The following is a 12,691-nucleotide window of genomic DNA, read 5'->3' as shown; positions in this document are numbered from 1 at the left end:
TTTTGTGAGTATACAATTTTATAGAAAACTACATCCATGTTTAGAATTAGGTAAGAAATTTCGGTGCTAATGGGTAGATTCTAATGTTTGAATTTCGGTGAACGCGATCTTTGTTTCTGTTTTCTCATAATGTTATCAGGATGCTTAGTAAAGGGAATCATTTCAATCCAGTAATGAGGAAGTACTGGGGGGGAAAAAAAGTAACTCAGTCATCAAACAGTCAGTGTCTCTTGATTAGGTAGCTTTGTGAATTGATGCTTTACCGCAGTTTCTCTATAGCTGCAAATGTAGCTGGAAATCTAAGCTTTCATTTAAATGATAAGCTCAAAGATCTGGAAATGAAAATCTTGAAACTGAATTTTTTAAAAAAAGCTTCATCTACCAGAATATTTGTGAGTTAATAATCCACTAAAGCGTTTAGGTAGAAAGTGTGTCATGGCTTTGCTTTGTGAAGTATATTTGATCATTAAAACTTGATGTTGGAGGATTACTTGAAGAGGAGAGAGCTTCAGGAGATAATTTTACATAATTTTACACTACATACGTAGTGTATTTTACCTTAGGTCAGCTCCTGTTGTGGAAGCAGGAAATTAGAAATAAATTTTTGTTTTGCAGAATATACATCATAGAGAGTGAGAGCTGTGTGTACAACAGTGGGATGAATAGCTGTTTCCAGAATGGTGTAAAGAATTTGAGGACTGCTGTAGAAGAAGTCATTTAAAACTATGATCAAATGGGGCTTGTTCTCATGGGTTTTTTTTTCTGCTGTAAAGCTGATGCATTTCTGCTTCCAGACGAGACTGGATTTACAATTAAGCAGTAGGAACTGGAAATCATAGAAGTCGTCTAAGGAGCTTAGTTATTGACTTGAATGAGTTTATTAATAGCCTACTTAATGGTTCAGTTACTTTATTCTCCATTTTCTGGAGAATGCTTGGATGCACATTGTCTTGTCCAGGTCTCGTATTGCTGTTATGTTGACTTTCTCAGAATGTCCTTTTATGCACAGATATTGTCTGGTTTGTGCATTAATAGTAATAGTAACTATTAACAGTAATTTTCCAGATTCTTTGCAATGGCTTTCCTCAGTAATTGCTCTCTGGTGCCACTATTAGATTCACAAATTGTGTCTGTACTGAAGATTTGCAAATTTTGCAGTACTTCTACTTAAAGCATACCTTGCAGATTACAGCTATCCAATTCTTTATTATTAGATTTTTTTAATGCAACCTTTACGTATAGCTTCTGAATCAGTAAATATGTCACTGTGAAAAACTGGCATTGTTCATCTTTGTATGATTGTTTAAGCATATTTTAGCACATAAGGTAAGATGTAAGTACCTGAAACCAGCAAATATATACCAGTAGTTAAAACGTTAAAATTTAGTGACATCTCGGTATTTACAAAATGTGGTTGCCTGGATTATCCCTGGGATTGCTTTTAATAATTTATTTGTTGAAATTTCAGAAACTTTACTTGTGAAATGTCACATGATCTTGGGGAAAGAACAGCAAGAAGACATCAGTCTTTCAGTTCTAATAGCAAGAACTTAGCACAGAGGTGTTGAGCACATGGTAACATGTATTTCTAATTGTTTTGCTAGATGTTGCAGAATATGATGTGGACTCTTTCTGATAGTCTTCCTCAGCTTAATATTTACTGTCTTTCTCCTTTTTCAGGTAAAATACATAACTGCCAAGTTTGCTTGTTCTTTCAACAAACACTGGAATAGGGACTGAAGACTTGTTTTTTATTTTTGTGAACCCAAACAAAACGTTCTGCTGCTATCTGCTAATAAAAATAGGGGCACTTTTTGGTACTTGAGCCAGCTGTCACTGTCAGACAAGTAAGTAGTTGCCTGTTGGTATTTCTGCTTGTGAGGTGACTAGGGTAATAGCAATCCTGATACTCTGATTGCTGCTCCCTGTAACTTTCAGCAGGTGGAAACTTCCTTAACATGTCTCTGCTGCACTGTTCGTACCTTTGCGTTGCACTTAATGCTTTTTCCTTCTGGGAAGTAAGCACACTTTGCTTCAAAGACTTGGTGCATTTTATTATTTTTTCTCCTTTAGAGCAGTAGGAAGCGAGTACGGTAAATAACTTTCCTACTGCCTTCATATAGCAGTAAGAGGGAGAGGGTGGTTTTGCACTTATGGTTTGCATCGTGTTGTAAGGGAATGTTCTGAGGTTTTAAAGTTTTCATCAGTGAAGGGTTGTGGTTGGAGTTTGGATGTTCTCTGTGTTTACCATGTAGTGAGCTATGGAGATGACCTTTTCCAGATTGAGCTAGTCAGTACGGATTGCTTTTCTGGGCCTTGCCAGCTTTAGTAGTTCTGAAATCAGATATCCTGCATGTATTTCCTGATTTAATGTCTGTGGATTAGAAATAACACAATAGCTCCTTTGTGAAAAAAACTGGAAAGAAGTTGGTGTTCTAGTGGAGACCTCCACTGCTTAAAACTTTTAAGTATCTGTTTAAAAGGGTAAAATGGTTCTGAAAGTAGCTCTTATGCCATTCAGCTTTTAGGTCTGTGGAGAAACACTGCTTATCAAGAGAAATGGGTGGTACTATAAAACACCATATAGAGCATGCTATAGTACACTAGTGAGAATAAATGTGTAAAGTATAAAGTGGTAGTCAATATATTTTGACCCTGTTAGGCACAAGATTGAAGGCTGAAAAGCTAATTAGCGGATGAAAGGATAAGAAGTAAAGTTGCAAAACAAAGAGTTGATAATTTTAGATAGCCTGACAGAGGATTAGGCAAAAGGTAAAGCAGTAGTATCGTGTTGCCTGTGTGAGAAGAAGACCTGAGCCATCTAAATGTGTAGTAAAGTCATTAGTGTTTTTCTTGCATTTAATTTTAATGAGGCTGTCAAGAGTTGTGATTAAATTATAAAAAGTACTATGGTGAAACAACCTGATAAAGGGTTTTCAGTAACGTTTTTTTATTTATTTTAGTAGCGAAGTCTGTCCTGTATTAGGAGAAATTTATTCTTTTACGCTGTTTGGTTTGGTAGTGGTCTACAAAGAACAGTTCTTATGAAGATAGTTAACTTCTGTTAAGTTTAGAGATTTTCAGATTCTAACTTGATTTTGCTAGTTGAAAATACTTCTTCCTTTTCCTCTGAACATCTTTGTCATTGGGCTGCAGGTTGGGTTTTTTTTGGGTTTTTTTACATCAGACCAATTTTGTCTTGCAGTTCTCTACTGTGTTCTTCATGTGGCAAAAACAGACTTTGTGAGCAAGGTTAAAGAAAGTCATTGAAAGAATTATTTTTAAATCAAGAAGCTAAATTTTTAAAAAGCTGTATGCTGCAATTCTTGTTTTAAGAATGGCTTGTTAAGACTGAACATGATCAGAATAGAGAAATGTCTGGGCTACTCCAAGGCAGTCATTACCAACTTCTACAGCTTTGTGTCCTCTGCAAACAGCTCTCGGGTCTCTCCCATGTTAGGTAGGAAGGGGATTCAGCTCCAGGAGAAGGAAAAAACTCTTGACTGCAAACTGAACGTGCTTTGGCCCCTATTTGGCCACCAGTGTAGGAGTAGTCCCTCATGTCTTGCTGCTTCTTATGGTCAAGAGATACCTATTACCCAGCAACCCTGTGCCAGCATGGTCTGCTTATAAACTTGGACGTGCTGTGAGCTTTCTCTGGCTGAAGTGACATAGGCTGTACAGCTCACTTCTCTCCTGGGACATGTTTTCAACCATTAGAAATAGTCTGATTGCTCTTTCTGGAGACTATTGAAATGCCATGAAGTACATTTTATTTTCCCACTACTAATCACTTTAACAAAGAAAGCCATAATATATGTTGCATCAAATAGCTGCTTTACAACATTGTCAACTACTTTTATGGGTTTTAGTGTATGTCTTTGTAACCCTCTTAACGATTTTTAGTCATTCAGATTTTTTTCAGATATGTTTGTGTGATTATAATATTGCCATAAATGTAGCAGTTTAACTCAGTTGTGCTTATTCTGAAATTTGTGTTCAACTTTTTTTTAAGTTGAATGTAAACTGTTTCCAAGAAAGAAGCTTAAAAAAGAGCACTTTGGCACAAATGTGTGTCCATATAGGACATTTTACTATTACAGCCATTGTAATTTAAATTAAAATCCTTCTGTATATATTTGGGTTCTGCAAAAAAAAAAAAAATTCAGATTATCGTTAACTTTTTGGATTTGTCCAATGGATAAGATTTCAACTGCATTATAGCAGATGTCTGTTCTTGCAATAAACAATGCATATGAGTCTCTTTGAGAACAAGAATTAAAAAGAATCAAGGCACAGTGCTTGTTTGAGATGTTCAGGGTTGTTTATTAAGATACAGGCCATTTTTCATTGCAGAAAAAAAAATTTTGAATTTTTTCTCACACTGGGAAGTTTTTAAAAGGTGAATACTGTCTTTCTACTGGTATTTCCTTGCCCCTCATTTAAAATGTCTTTTTTGTAGTGATTTTATACAAGAACAGCTCATCTGTTTCTTAGCCCAAACCCAATTGGGGTACTGAAGGTTAACTTTTTAAAATATAACTACTTTTTGCTTGGATAAGATCTGCTCATCCAGTTTTTTGTGGCTGAGGTAGCAACAGCATAGATTTTAGTTGTTTTTCTGTTTCTTTATTGTATTTAATAAAAGGTTTGGAGGACGTTACCTACATTTCTGATGACACTTTTACTGCACAGCTAGGCTTTTTTACTCACTTTCTAAACTATGTAGTATCGGTAAATTAGCTGCCTATAACTTTCTTTGACTTTTTTAACTTTTAGAGCACATGGAGAAGCAACTAAAGCCAGCTGATAATCTTCTCTTTTATTGGAAGTTAAGTCCTCAGGTTCTTTCACAATTGAAGGCCAGCTTGCTTTCCTTTCCCTGTCCTTGTCAATTCTTGTATTGCAGAAAAATGATTCAAATTGAGAAAGGCTTCCTTTTGGTTGAAAAGTAAATTAGCTTCTGGCAAGTGTCTCAGGGGAAAAAAAGTTATAAGTCCCATTGTATTAAATACTTTTAACATTGGCTAATAAGCAATGGAAAATGTTCCTGACAGCATAATGTAGTGGTGGACTCAGGGCAAGAGTGCAGTGACATAATTGGTCTCTTCTGTCTTCAGCTCTAACCCTGTATTTATCCAACCCTGGATAATGTTACTTTCACCAGTTTAGGTAACTAGATAAATTGGTACTGCCTTGTGTATAGATACTATTTATCAGCTTACCCCTGTTTCAGCTGGGTATGTAAATATACTAAAAGCAGCTTTAGTTTTATAAAGTTTTAACTCAAAAAGAGAACTGAGAATTTTTAATACTACAATTTCATGTTAAATAAACTATGAAGAAAACCTAATACATTGAAACCCAGGAGCAAATTTAAAGGGTTAGTTTTTTAGGTAATGGTGGGAATGCCTAATTGTTAATATCAGTTGTTGTGTATTGCAAGTAGGTGTCCTAAACGTGGACTTGTATATGTTTGACAGAAATAATAGGTAACCAGTCTTTTAAATCCCACTTTCATAGGAAATTAGATGTGAATGCTGAAGACCTGTTTTGTGCCAAACCCAAAAGGAAAAGTTTCAGGCCCTGGCCTTGCATGTACTTGAGCAGTTTAAAACTCTTCTTGTAAGTAGTTCCCCATTCAGTAGTTCTAACTGAGCATGGTTAGCAGAGATTGCAGTGTTGAAGACTAGGATTGTATAACTAAGAATTTTGGTTTTGATTTAAATTTAAAAAACCCAAACAATTAGCCATTAAAATGAGTTTATTGCCTCATTTCTTTGAATAAGATTGAAATAACATTGTTGAATATAGAGCGTATTTTTGAAAATCAGCTTTTGGTTCCTTTCTCAGGTGCCCAAATAGCAGAGAAATACAATTCAAACTGATACCAAGCTATAAATATTGGAGAAGATGAACTTGTCAGCTAGTTATGTTGAAAGTTGATGCTTGAAGTTACAGTGTAGAATTATTTTCTTAACAACTCAATATTTGTTTTCTTTGACAATAATAGCATTAAGATCTTCAACTTCACTATATGTATAATCATGTTAGTAGGAAGTCAGAATGTCTTCATATAAAATGCAAACCCCATCTTTTAGTTATTAGAAATGCCATAAATACAGAGCATTTATTTGGAAAAATTGGAGGTAGAAACCATCGAAGAGTGAAGTAAAAAATAACAAAATTGTGACTTAAGCTTCATGCTGTGCTGCCTCCTCCTGACTCTGTCTTGGTTCAGTCTGGCTATAAACATGAACCCAAAGCTCCATTACATGATGTAGTGCCACAGTCTAGAACTTCTAGAACCTATGTTCAACATGTTGGTATTTCATGACCTCTGTAGGAAATTAGCACCAGTACTGCTGCACTGGTGCAGATTTTCTAACAGTGTAATTCCTACTGTAAAAGATAACAAAAAAACCCCACAAAAACAAACCAAAAAGAGGATGATTTATTACAGGAAATTTTGATTCCCTTCCAATTATAATGCTGGAAGATAGTAAGAACTTAAGTCAATCCTGTCACCTGCATGAATGATTCTTAGTAATGCTGCCTTTAACTCTTGTAACTGGTGAAGTTGTAATTTAAGTGTTTCACTGGATAAGCCACTCCTCCCCCTTTTCTGGGCACATGTGTGCTTACTACCTTATCAGTTTTAATTTAGTTACTACTGCTGGGTTTGATAAATGTGCTGTTATATGGGACTTGACTGTTACTTTTGGCTCCAAAGGAAGCCTTTGATCATGAGTTGCCTTTTGTGGTATGAACAGTCTAATGGGATGATTCTGTTAGGATTATCAGTGGTATAGTTATTTATAGTGTTCAGGTTTAAAGTTGAGCTGTTGAGAAGTAGACTTCATAGAATCATAGAATCATAGAATTGGCTGGGTTGGAAGGGACCTCAGAGATCATCGAGTCCAACCCTTGAACCACCGTTGCGGTTGCTAGACTATGGCACTGAGTGCCACATCCAGGCTCTTTGGAAATATCTCCAGACACGGAGAATCCACTTCTTCCCTGGGCAGCCCATTCCAATGCCTGATCACTCTCTCCGTAAAGAAATTCTTTCTAATATCTAACCTAAATTTCCCCTGGCACAACTTAAGACCATGCCCTCTTGTCTTGCTGAAAGTCGTCTGGCAAAAGAGACCAACCCCCACCTGGCTACACCCTCCTTTCAGGTAGTTGTAGAGAACTCAGCCTCTCCTCATAGGGTCTGTGCTCGAGTCCCTTCACCAGCCTGGTTGCCCTCCTCTGGACCCGCTCCAGGACCTCGATATCCTTCCTGAACTGGGGGGCCCAGAACTGGACACAGTACTCGAGGTGTGGCCTCACCAGGGCTGAGTATAGGGGCAGAATCACTTCCTTGGACCTGCTGGCGATGCTGTTCCGGATACAGGCCAGGATGCCATTGGCTTTCTTGGCCACCTGGGCACACTGCTGGCTCATGTTCAGCTTCCTGTCAATCCAGACTCCCAGGTCCCTTTCTGCCTGGCTGCTCTCAGCCACTCTGTGCCCAGCCTGTAGCGCTGCATGGGGTTGTTGTAGCCAAAGTGCAGGACCCGGCACTTGGCCTTCTTGAACCTCATCCCATTGGAATCAGCCCAACTCTCCAGTCTGTCCAGGTCCCTCTGCAGAGCCCTCCTGCCTTCCAGTTGATCGACACTTCCTCCCTTAGATCGACTCCCTTCCTCGCTTAGTGTCGTCTGCGAATTTGCTGATGATGGACTCAATCCCCTCATCTAGATCATCAGTGAAGATATTGAACAGAACCGGGCCCAACACTGATCCCTAGGGGACACCACTAGTGACTGGCTGCCAACTGGATGCAGCCCCATTCAGCACCACTCTCTGGGCCCGGCCCTCCAGCCAGTTCTTAACCCAGCACAGGGTGCTCCTGTCCAAGCCAGGGGTTGGTAGTTTTTCAGGAGGATGCTGTGGGAGACGGTGTCAAAGGCCTTGCTGAAGTCCAGGTAGACCACATCCACAGCCTTCCCCTCATCCACCAGTCGGGTCACCTGATCATAAAAGGAGATCAGGTTGGTCAGGCATGACCTGCCCTTCCTAAACCCGTGCTGGCTGGGTCTGATCCCTTGCCCATCCTGCAGGTGCTGTGTGATTGCACTGAGGATGATCTGTTCCATGATCCTGCCAGGCACTGAGGTCAGGCTGACGGGCCTGTAGTTTCCTGGGTAAACTTCTCATATCATTTTGCTTAAGATGGACAAAAATGTTAAAAGTCTCTGGTCTAGCGTAAAATTACTCTTCTCTCTCTTCACCTCTCCTCTTGGAAATTCTACTCCTCTGTATTCTGAAGACTTTCTGTAATTCTGTAAATTTCCTGAAATAAAGGCTCACTACCATTGTAGTAGTTTTGCTCCAGCACTGTGTGTTAGGAGTGCTCGTGTACATCGGTTGCTGGCACTTCAACCATCTTGACTGCACCCCCATTTTTGCCAGCAGGGCATCATCAAATTATATGGTGGCTGCAATATGCATGGTAATGGCTGCTTGTGTGCTGTTAGGATTCGGAGCATTGCTGCCCTTAACAAGCAGAAACCGTATTAGTAGTGTCTAATAGCTCCTTTTTTTGTGCATGAAAAGCATTAGTGTGAAAGACTGAAGAGAATGGAGGATGAACAATTGAATGAGGTGTTTTTTATTTCCAACTTTGCTAGAAAATTTCTTTCATTATGTGGGGTGGGTAAAACATTAATGTGAAGAGGAAGAAATTTTTGGCTCGTATATGCTCCAGTCATCCCCAAAATTCTTAAGTATGCTGCTGATTGTCAAGAGTAGGTTGGAGAGAAGAATGAGCAGGGGAAGTGTTCTGTGCTCCAAAGAGCTTACAGTTAAAGAGAAGAAATAAATGCACATGGGGTCTGATTCAAGAATTAGGAGCAATTCTAACAGCATGCATTTCTATAGTTTTCCATAAACACTGTGGTGTGGAGTGTTGAAGGACTCGAGGAGAAACAGTAGAAATTGTTCTGAAGATACTTCTTACATAAACATGCATATGTACACAAATATGTATGTATATAAATGTGAGTGTGTATATATGCTTCAGTCACACTGAAAAGAGTGGGAAAATGCACCAGGGACTTTGAAAAACTTAACTTGTGGACAGCCTTGGGCTGATTAAAGTTGAGAAGTGATGCATAATGTATGATAGGCTGGTAAGGCAAAGCAGAGACAAATACCTTTTAAGTTTACTGTAGCCTTTACTGGATTCTTTAGCAAAGCCAGCATGAGCATGATAGTGAATTTTTATGCTGCTCTCTGCAGTAGAAAGTGGCAAAAAGATGTAAGCAAAGCATTTTTTTTAAATACAGTTTTCAATTTATTTTTTCTTTAGTGAGAGGAGGCATATTTAGCACCTTACATGTTGTTCATATAAATGTTTTGGAACACTAGGAAGGTGGCAATGCAATGTTCTGTCTTAAGCTCAAGTTTCAAGGCTGTCTTCAGATTCAAGAGTGAGAAACAGGATTTTCTAAATAGAAAGCCTGCCTTAAGACCTTTTTTGTGCACTCCAAGGCTGCCTTTTCTTACTCTTGCTTTTGAAACTGCTGACCCAGTAGCCAGGTGATCAAGTGAATGAAAAATTTGCTTTTCTAAAGATTATATAGACACAAGAAGTATTGCTTGTTTGCTCAGGAAAAGCCCCATAAATATGATTTGAGAAGTACAATTTTGATCCTCCTGTCCTTAACATTGAGTCAGAAAGGGAGACAGTCTTTAACAGAAAAAAATCCATACTCTCTAATGATTGGGTGTTCTTGAGCTGCTCATGTTGCATTATTGTCCATTTAACAAAAACACCTCACATCTTCAGGAGTGTTCTATTTTCTAAAGTAGCTTGCTAATTATATTTGGGCTGTTGATCTTAAAAGACTTAAGTACTATGAATTAAGGCTTGTGTTTTGTACATGTAGGTTAATGACAATTTCTGTGTGCTCCTTCTGTTCTCATTTTCCCTTAGAAGAGCTGCATGATAATCTGTTCCAAGCTAGAGTTATTTATCTTGTTGAAAGTGGCTGTGTCATATCTACATTAACAGCTGAACCATTTTGCTTATATTACAAATAACATCAGTGCAGAGAATGTAAAATTGAACAAAGTATGAAGTTGTGTGGCCAGCGTTGAATTAAAATAACAGACATTTTGTCCAGTGTCATGTTTTGCTGGAGAAAATACCACAGTGATTTTCTAGAGCACTTGGCTGCCATTGCTGAGTGCTGTTCTGTTACTTTTTCTTGTAAGAGGCTATTTCTTATTTGCATTCATCTGAGCTGTTTTGTCATAACTTCACTTCCTTTTTTTCTTCAAGTGTTTCTTTCTGGATTTCCTTTCCCATATCTAAAGCAAAGAGGTGGTTCTAAATGGTGTGAAAGCAGTTGTAAATCCTGTCTCAAATACCAGTAGCATCTTTCCTTCTACCAAATTGTTTCTAATTTATTATAAGTTGCATTTATCTCTTCAGTCTTGAAAAGTGAAGTGGAAAAGGAATACTACAGTGAGACCTGGATTGTCCTTGATAATTTTTGTAATAAATCATGTCACACTGACCATGTGCTGTAGATGAAAAAGTATGAAATATTTCTGTATTGTTCTGGAGTTGCGAATGACTTGAAGCCAACTTCCCAATATCTTAAGTGGCTATGTGATGTTTTTGTGTAGTTATGTTAGCAGCTGGATTTTGTGAGGTGATTTTAGACAGCCTGAGGCCTTTTGAGTAGAGTGTGCTTTTAGTTGCTTTATCAGAATTGTTCCACAACAGAAGTCAGAACTATGATTCAAATGAGAATTTGCTACTGTTGACTACTTACCCAGCTAGCAAACAGCCAGTTAAGGCACATTGGTAGCAAAGACCCTCTTTTTGTCTTCAAATATACTGTTACTTGTCAGAACTTTTTTCAGTTGAAATAATGCCCAGAAAGCTCTTAATGCTAGAAGCTCAGGAAAAAAATATGGCAGCCAGTTGTCCAGTGACAGGAATGATCTTTCTTTGGATAATACCGTACACTAAGCAGGAGCAGAAGCCAACAAGATGTGACAGTGAATTTAGAAACCTGCCACCTGTTTTTACCTTCACAACAAACTTTCTTTTACGGTTCCTTAATAATGGCAACTGGAATAATTTAGATTTTAACTTGGATGTATAGTTGTACACCAGTAGTTCTGGACCTCTTTTCATTCCTGGAAGTTGGTTCTGTTTTGCAAAACCAAAACTGAAGTATTTAATTCTTGTTGTGATTAAGACAGGGTGGTGGATTCTGAATTACTTGAAATGGGTTTGAGTGTTAGCCAGTTCCATGCTGTTGATATGTTATTCTTTCAAAACAGAATTAAATACCCAACAACTGATAGGTAATGGGATTAGTTTTTACAGATCATTTAATATTTAGGAGTTATTATAGAACTGTGTAATCACTCTCCTTGAAAACGTTTGTGTGTATTCTGTCAGTTCTTACACAAGAATTCAGTTTTGCCCCATGTTTTTTCCCAGCTGTGAATAGAAATAATATTTTTAGATCTTCCCACTTTTCTGTCTTACCTCATAGTAGGAATTTCTGTCACATATGCTACCAGGGTTCACTGTTTCTCGCAGATTAGGATGGAAGGTTGTGATGGACAATTTGAAAATACCTTCCTGATGGCAGCCTGTTCCTTTCAGTTCTGTGCACCTGGAATATTTTGGTGTTTTTGCAGAGGCAGCTTGTGTGAGGTGATTACACAGGAGGTCTTTGCTGAACGTAATGAACTCGGTGTGCAAACGGGGTAAGATGTGCAGTACCCTAAAAAATAATAGAAAAAAGCTATTTTAGGAGTCCTGTCCAGGAGTACAGGATATTCTGCTGCTTTATAGGTTCCCTAGCCCAGCTAAGAAAATTGCTGTGCTTGACTGTATTGGAACTAGAAATACACACAGAATATATGGGGGAGCTGAACTCTATGCACATACAGTTCTAGTCTGTCAGGACAGGACTTAATATTTAAGCTGGGAGTAAGTAGGTCGTGAATTATTTCTGTTATTGCAAGATAATAGAGACTAAGTGTGATCTTTCATTGTGTCTGGGTGCATGAATTAATAAGTAAATGTTGTAGTTAGCTGATTAATATTTGGTTAGGAACTGTCACGGTTCTTAGAGGGGGGGAGGTTCTCCTCTTTGTTCTGTCAGAGGAGGAATGGTGCATAAATTGTGGGTGGTTTTTTTTGTTTGTTTTTCCTTTTCCTCCCCTCTGGCTACCTATCAAACTGTGCCTGCTTTCATGGCTAAAGTTTTTCCAGTGCAGTCCAGGCAAGCTGGTTAATGCCACCTAAAGCCTTTGCTGTCAGCAGAAGTAGATACTTATTCTGAGGACTTGAATTAGGAGGGGATGTATGCACAGTATTTAAATTCTGTTCAGACTGGTGTTTCCATTCTCCTTGCTGTAACATCTTTGTAGTCCTGCTTAGCTACACATGATATTCTGTCTTTAACCCAAGCTGTTTTTACTGGGTTCTACTCACTTGTGCCACTTTGTCTTTGCTAATTAACATTGTTCCTGCTCTAGAAACTTAGGTCTAAATTTGTCAGTGTAAAGGAGGAGGACGTTGAGTCTTTCCTTGTATCTATTAAAAAATAGGTACTGATGAGAGGCTTTTTTCAGTTAGGGGTTGGTATCTATACTCCTTCATGAA

General features: G+C 38.3%; 1 protein-coding gene across 8 annotated transcripts in view; it reads left to right on the top strand.

Moving 5' to 3' along the window:
- Nucleotides 1–12,691, top strand: part of TNRC6B (trinucleotide repeat containing adaptor 6B) — a 142,251-nt gene that overhangs the window by 2,771 nt on the left and 126,789 nt on the right. For 2 of the 8 annotated variants that reach the window (XM_030468447.1, XM_030468436.1), the window contains exon 2: nucleotides 1,681–1,847. The exons of 5 other annotated variants lie outside the window; for them this stretch is intronic. The gene's annotated coding sequence lies outside the window, so the exon portion shown is untranslated. Of the gene's footprint in view, nucleotides 1–1,468; nucleotides 1,576–1,680; nucleotides 1,848–12,691 lie in introns of all 8 variants that reach the window. One more of the 8 variants, XM_030468426.1, reaches the window with a different exon arrangement.

This window comes from Calypte anna, chromosome 1, assembly GCF_003957555.1.
Source record: "Calypte anna isolate BGI_N300 chromosome 1, bCalAnn1_v1.p, whole genome shotgun sequence".
NCBI lineage: Eukaryota > Metazoa > Chordata > Aves > Apodiformes > Trochilidae > Calypte > Calypte anna.
The sequence above is the reverse complement of the archived record's forward strand: the minus strand, read 5'-3'. Positions and strand labels throughout refer to the sequence as shown.